General features: G+C 37.3%; 1 protein-coding gene across 7 annotated transcripts in view; it reads right to left on the bottom strand.

Moving 5' to 3' along the window:
- Window positions 1-7,500, bottom strand: part of Mgat4a (alpha-1,3-mannosyl-glycoprotein 4-beta-N-acetylglucosaminyltransferase a) — a 377,735-nt gene that overhangs the window by 233,092 nt on the left and 137,143 nt on the right. The gene's annotated exons all lie outside the window — the stretch shown is intronic.

The raw sequence follows: 7,500 nt of genomic DNA, 5'->3' as shown, positions 1-7,500 counted from the left end.
AATAATAATAATAATAATAACAACAATAATAATAATAATAATAATAATGATAACAATAATAATAATAGCTCCTGAATTCTGCATTACCTCAGTCCAAAGACAACTTGTTACCAAGTACACCTAATAACAGTCAAAATAAGTATAAAACTAAACACAATAACAGGATTATTTAGCTCTTATTGTTACCATACATGCATATACATTATATATATATAAATACATTATAATATATATATTATGTATAAACAAATCAATAAACATATGTCTATCTTCACCATAACCGAAGCCCCTATACCTACCAACCATTAATTTTATCCTCCAAGGTTGGGGAGGGGGGAAGGGAGGGGGAGGAAGAATGATGGGGGTATTAGGATAGGATGGAATAGGGAGGGGTAGGATAGGAGGGAGTAGGGGAAGGAGAAGAGGAGGAGGACAGATAGGGGTTAGGGAATTAGGAGTAGAGACGAGGGGGGAGGTAGGAGCTGGGAAGTGAGGGAGGGGAGGGCGGAGGGAGCTGCGCCCCCTTTTCCAAACGCTGAAATAGCCAATCTTGCTTCAAAGGATCGCCAAGAGATGGGTACTCACCACTCCGGCAAAGCGTGACGGACAGACAAACAAGCACACACGGACCAGACCGGCGTTGGCTACATCAAAGACGTCCTTGGCGCTGCTGACGACTCTACCTCGCCATTACCGTCTGATGTACGTCAGAGAGAGAGAGAGAGAGAGAGACAGACAGACAGACAGAGACAGAGAGAGCGAGAGAAGACTATATCCTGAGAGAGAGAAGACTATATCCTGAGAGAGAGAGAGAGAGAGAGAGAGAGAGAGAGAGAGAGATTATATCCCCCCATCAATAAGAAACAAGTGAGAGAGAAAGCTATACCCTTTCATCAACAAGTAACAAGTGAGAGAGAGAGAGAGAAGACTATATCCTCCCATCAACAAGAAACAAGAGAGAGAGAGAGAGAGAGAGAGAGAGAGAGAGAGAGAGAGAGAGAGAGAGAGAGAGAGAGAGAGAGAGAGAGAGAGAGAGATATCCTTCCATCAACAAGAAACAATTGAAAGAGAGAGGGAGAGAGAAGACTATATCCTCCCATCAACAAGAAACAAGTGAGAGGGAGAGAGAGTGATAGGGAGAGCAATACTCTCCCATCAGCAACAGACGAGAGAGAGAGAGAGAGAGAGAGAGAGAGAGAACACAGCCCCCCACCTATCTCCAAGGAACGTATGCTTGTCATAACGCCAATCAAATCGGTCAGGTGTAATTCCCACTGCAACTGCAGTGACGACCGAGCGCGCATGCGCAGCAGAACCCTTTTAACTATAATAGCCTCGTATAAACTGCCTTAATATTCCCGCACGGCGTCTGCTGATCACCCTCCAATAACACAGGTGAATTTCGACATTTTTACACACCTTCCCTGATTTTCCTTCAGGTAAGATAAAACTGCTTGATATTTTCGTCACGTAGCAGAGGGAGTTGACGACTGGACAGGTAGGGACGAAAGCAAAACACGTGCTTTGACCAGTGCCGTGTTCATGAGGAGTCCGTGCGCTCGACTGTCAACTGGGTAATGTTTCCAAGCATACCAAAGTCATGACCCAATCGCTCTTAATGGGAAAATATCATGCGAGTGGATTTTGTGACCATTGCGTTGTTATAAAGACTTATGAAATTTGCTTAACACATTCGCCAGAAACCTATATTTTTTTTATTCTTACAATTCTTAGAGATGGTTTCCTCTGAGTTCCTCGAATCCAAAGAGAAATAAAGGAATAAATTGAGGATTTAGAAAATCTACTTAACACATTCACCGGAATTTACTGTATTAATAAATTAGTAAATAGTTAATACATTTTTATCTATTTATTAATTTCTTTTTTTTTTTTTTTAATATTGGGATCTGTTCTTTATGTATTTCCCTATACCTCCTGTTACTTCTTCCTAATGAACACCGTAATATTCTTTGGAAGTTTGTGGCTAGCACGCTGGTGGCCCAGCGTTCGACTCTCCGACCGGCCAATGAAGAATTAGAGGAATTTATTTCTGGTGATAGAAATTCAATTCTCGTCATAATGTGGTTCGGATTCCACAATAAACTGTAGGTCCCGTTGCTAGGTAACCAGTTGGTTCTTAGCCACGTCGAATAAATCTAATCCTTCGGGCCAGCCCTAGGAGAGCTCTTAATCAGCTCGGTGGTCTGGTTAAACTAAGATATACTTAACTTATTTTGGAAGCCTGAACTCCAAGTCAGTGGGCTTGTTCCATGTGAATAGGTTTCATCTCATGAATAATAATAATAATAATAATAATAATAATAAAATCCATATTTATCATTAACCCACCATGCTACAAAGATGGTGGGCTATTAATAGCCCTAACTCTATCTACCATGCTTATGTTCGAATCCCGGCAGGAAAGGAGCAGTTTTTTTCTGCTTTTCCTCTGAAGAAACACATACTGATGGGCGTATACATACATACAGTACATACACATATATAATGTAATAATGTATGTATGTATATATATATATATATATATATATATATATATATATATATATATATTTATATATATATATATTTATAAACATATACATATATAAATTATATATATATATATATATAAATTATATATATATATATATTATATATATATATAACCTATATATATATAAGATATATATATATATAACCTCCTTCTCTGGTTCGATAAAGGCATAAAGGTTCAGTTATACCCAGGCACTTATGCCTGTGCAGGCAAAACTGAACGTTAGTGGGTTCAGTTTTGCCTGCACAAGCATAACTGCTCAGGTATAACTGAGCGTCAGGTAACGGTCTTAACATTTCAGTCTTCATCCTGTCTCTTATTGGTTAACTGTTAACCACGTGCCATTCCCAACTCCGACTGCGACCCCCCTCTACCTTATAACTACCAGGTACAAAATTCACAGCTCACATAAAAAAAGACCCAATAGTTTCAACGGGAAAAGGACCTAAATCGTGTCACCCTCTCATATGGAACAATCCCACCAAAGGGGCCACTGACTCGATATTCAAGCTTCCAAAGAATATTGAATTGATTGAATAAAGAATTTTGGCCAAAGGCCAAGATCTGGGGCCTGTGAGGTCATTCAGCGCTGAAACGGAAATTGACAGTAAAAGGTGTCACAGGAGGAAAACCTCAAAGCAGTTGCAGTATGAATCAATTGTTAGGAGAGGGTGGAAAGTAAGATGGGAGGAGAATATCAAAGGAGGTACAGTAAAAGGAACGAAAGGGGTTGCAGCTAGGGGCCGAAGGCACGCTGCAAAGAACCTTAAGTAATGCCTACAGTGAACAGCATGAGGCGCACTGATGGCACTAACCCCCTACGGGGTTCCAAAGAATATGGTGTTCATTCCAAAGAAGAGCCAAAAGGCCCGTGCGAAAGACAGAAAGTGGAGACCAATTATCAGAAAAAGAAGAAATAAATGAACAAATTAATCACATAAAACTCAGTTCAAGGACGATAAGGGGAAATAAGAGCCTGGAATAACTTCGTTTAAGGTCTTGATTACCAGTGACAGGGCGCAGGCAAAAGCAAGCATCTAATGAACGCGCCTGAGAGGGTAACCATGTTGCATATACCAACGTTAAGGGAAGGGAAAATTGGTGATGCTTCCCTAAATAGCAGAGGCCCACCACCAGCCTCTTCTCTCCCCCTCCCTCCAACGCCCCCTCTCCATCCCCACCCCCATTTTTTAGGCTCCTCATACAAAAGCTGCCAGTTTAGCACCGCTGGACTGTGGAAGTCTCCCCTAAAGAGGATGGCGCGCAATTGGGACCTGGGAAGTTCAAGCGCAGATACAATGCATTACTGGCATAATAGAATTCTCTTTCTTATTTTAATAATTTACTTATATCTTTACCTATTTAATCACTAATATGTTAGTTTACTTTTTTAATAAGCGATTATTTCTTTCTGTATTTCCCATAACCTTCCGTTACTTATTTCTAATGAGCACCGTATTCTTTGGAAGCTTGAATTTCAAGTCAGCGGCCCCTGTGGGCTTATTCCATATGAATAGGGTTCATCTGCTGAATATAATAATAATAATAATAATAATAATAATAATAATAATAATAATAATAATAATAATAATAATAATAATAATAATAATGTGAGTAATAAAAATCCACAATTACATAGAAAATATATTACTGTGTAAAAAGAACCAAACACTTTCGAACACCTGAACGGTGTTCCTCAACAGTGTTGACGCTAAAATTAGCAATAATAATAATAATAATAATAATAATAATAATATAATAATAATAATAATAATAATAATAATAATAATAATAATAATAAAAGAGAACTTATTTAAATAAACTGATGAATAAAGAAACTGGACAATGTATCTACAGATAGATAAACATGGAATATTTCTTATATAAGCTACATTAGGGCGCAAACATATTTCAGGTTTCTCGTATAAAACCTGCGAGTTTAGTAAAAGAGAACTAATTTGAATAAAGAAATGAATTATAAAACTGTAAAGTACATACAAAGATAAATAGACATAGAGATTTTTTAAAAATATAACAGTTGTAAAAAAAAGCGCCAATAAAAGAATCAAAATTTTATTTAAAAAGTGAGACTGATTTAGAAAATTAAATAGAGATGATGGTCCTACTAAGAAGGCGAGAATCAACTGATCAAATAGATAATCAAAGAAACATGAAATTCGTAAATAGAAAAATGTATGTATATATATATATATATATATATATATATATATATATATATATATATATATATATATATATATATATAAATGGAATTATGTGTGTGTATGTGCCACAATTACTCTGAAACACATTGTGCAATTTCAACCAAACTTGGTATATGTGTGACTTCCTATCTAAAAGTCAGCACTGGGGGGAAGACATCACTAGCACTAAAGGTAGAGGGGATGTTAGGGGAGAACAAAAGAAGGAAAGAGACAGGGAGGGTTGGAGAGAGAGTGAGAGAAAGAAAGAGTGAGACGGAGAGGAAGTGAGAGAGTGAGAGGGAAAAGAAGTGAGAGAGAGAGTAGATGGGGTGTTAGGGGGGAGAAAGAGGGAAAAAGTGTGTGAGAGAGAGAGAGAGAGAGAGAGAGAGAGAGAGAGAGAGAGAGAGAGAGAGAGAGAGAGACTTTATCGGTTGTCATTCAGAGTTATCCTGGACAGTGCCGGGTTGGTCAGCTAGTAAAAATATAGAAGTCCGGAGTTAAAATTACAGGTATGTAACTAATTTCTACACAAAGAGAGAGAGAGAGAGAGAGAGAGAGAGAGAGTTTATCAGTTGTCATTCAGAGTTATCTCGGGCAGCACCGGGTTGGTCAGCTAGTATAAACATAGAAGTCCTGAGTTAAAATTACAGGCATGTAACTAATTCCTACACATTATTCGCAGGTGTGTATAGCTAAACACTACCATCAGTTCTGGATATAACCCCCACTAAAATTAACCACAGAACATATTATAATTTAGCCTCTACAAACATTACACACACGTATGTAATATTAACTTCCAAGAACTCTACATTTACATTCACTTACCAAGACCTTCAATTATTATAGATGTATATAGATGTATCACGCAAAACCATTATAGATGATTTCCAACCAACTCGTTCCTTTCTAAATCAAATAATTCAGCACCTGCTGCTGTGTTTACACATACACATACACACACATGTATATATATATATATATTAAATATAAATAAATAAAAATATTAATATATATATATATATATATATATATATATATATATATATATATATATATATATATATCTGTGAATGACAAATGTCACCTAACAGATCAAGGCAGTGATTCAAAGCGAGAAAACAGTTTAAGTGCTATTAGAGAAATACTTTGAAAACTGACAGAAAACCCACAACATCAAAAGCCCAGAAGGTGGACAGAGCTCTAAACTAGACAGACACTTGGGAAAAGGGACAGAAAACTCAAAAAAAAATATTCCGAAAACATTGACGAAAATTGAAAATACACAGCGCAGAAAATGGATGTCAAGTTCAGACATACAAAGCACAAAAAATTTTATTATTATTATTATTATTATTATTATTATTATTATTATTATTATTATTATTATTATTATTATTATTATTATTATTATTCAGAAGATGAACCCTCTTCATACGGAACAGGCCTACTGGGACCGCTGACGTAAAATTCAAGCTTCAGAACATAAAGGTTAATAGAAAACGAATTAACAGAAAGTTCAGAAAAGAGAAAGCAATCCCGAGGAGCAGATAGAAAGCTCAAAAAGTGGAACCTCAAAGCAGACGGAAAGTTAAAAAAAAAATGTAAAGGAAAACTTAGAAGAATAAAGAGAAACGTCAAACGAAACAAGTATAAAATCCGCCGAAGAAACTTCGGCGCAAATGAGTTTTATGTAGAGCTGCTAAGGCATATAATCAAGGCCACCGAAAATAGGTTTATCTGTCGGTGGTCTCGGTATAATGCTGTATGAGCCGCGGCCCATGAAACTTTAACCACGGCTCGGTGGTGGCCTATCCTATGTCGCTGCCAGAAGCACGATTATAGCTAACTTTAACCTTAAATAAAATAAAAACTACTGAGGCTACATGGCTGCAATTTGGTATGTTTGATGACTGGAAGGTGGATGATCAACATACCAATTTGCAGCCCTCTGGCCTCAGTAGTTTTTAAGATCTGAGGGCGGACAGAAAAAAGCGCGGACAGAATAATGTGCGGAAGGACAGACAAAGCTGGCATCATAGCTTTCTTTTACAGATATCTAAAAACGGGAAAAGTCTGCAAAAACGTGATAAATTCCCAACACGATTGGATGAACAATGGGAAGAAGCTCAGTCATAAACTGCAGATTTATTGCGGTTGAAATCCATACCTTGGGAAACATTAACTGCAAATCATTTCTGTAATTTAGTAACCTCTCTCTCTCTCTCTCTCTCTCTCTCTCTCTCTCTCTCTCTCTCTCTCTCTCTCTCTCTCTCAGCTCTTATTTGCTGAAGAATTAGCAGTATTGCAGGCATTATGATTTAAAGATCGTGTACTAATGGCTGTAGTATGAGCTGTTCTTATAATGTAAAATAAGTAAAAAATAGATATACCTTTCGGTGGTCTCGGTTTAATGCTGTATGAGCCGCGACCCACGAAACTTTAACCACGGCCCGGTAGTGGCCTATCCTATAACGTTGCCAAAAGCACGATTATGGTTAAATTTAAAGGATGATTATGGCTAACTTTCACCTTAAATAAAAAAAAAAACTACCGAGGCTGAGAGGGCTGCAATCTGGTATGTTTGATGATTGGAGGTGGATGATCAACATAACAACTTGCAGCCCTCTAGCCTCAGTGGTTTCTGAGATCTGACAGAATAAAGTGCGGACAGAAAAAAAGTGCTGACTGACAGACAAAGCGGACGCAATAGTTTTCTTTTAAAGAAAAAAAAAAGGGGGG

The sequence above is a fragment of the Macrobrachium rosenbergii genome, chromosome 56, assembly GCF_040412425.1.
Source record: "Macrobrachium rosenbergii isolate ZJJX-2024 chromosome 56, ASM4041242v1, whole genome shotgun sequence".
NCBI classification, from domain to species: domain Eukaryota; kingdom Metazoa; phylum Arthropoda; class Malacostraca; order Decapoda; family Palaemonidae; genus Macrobrachium; species Macrobrachium rosenbergii.
Note: the sequence above shows the minus strand (reverse complement) of the source record. Positions and strands in the feature narration are given on the sequence as shown.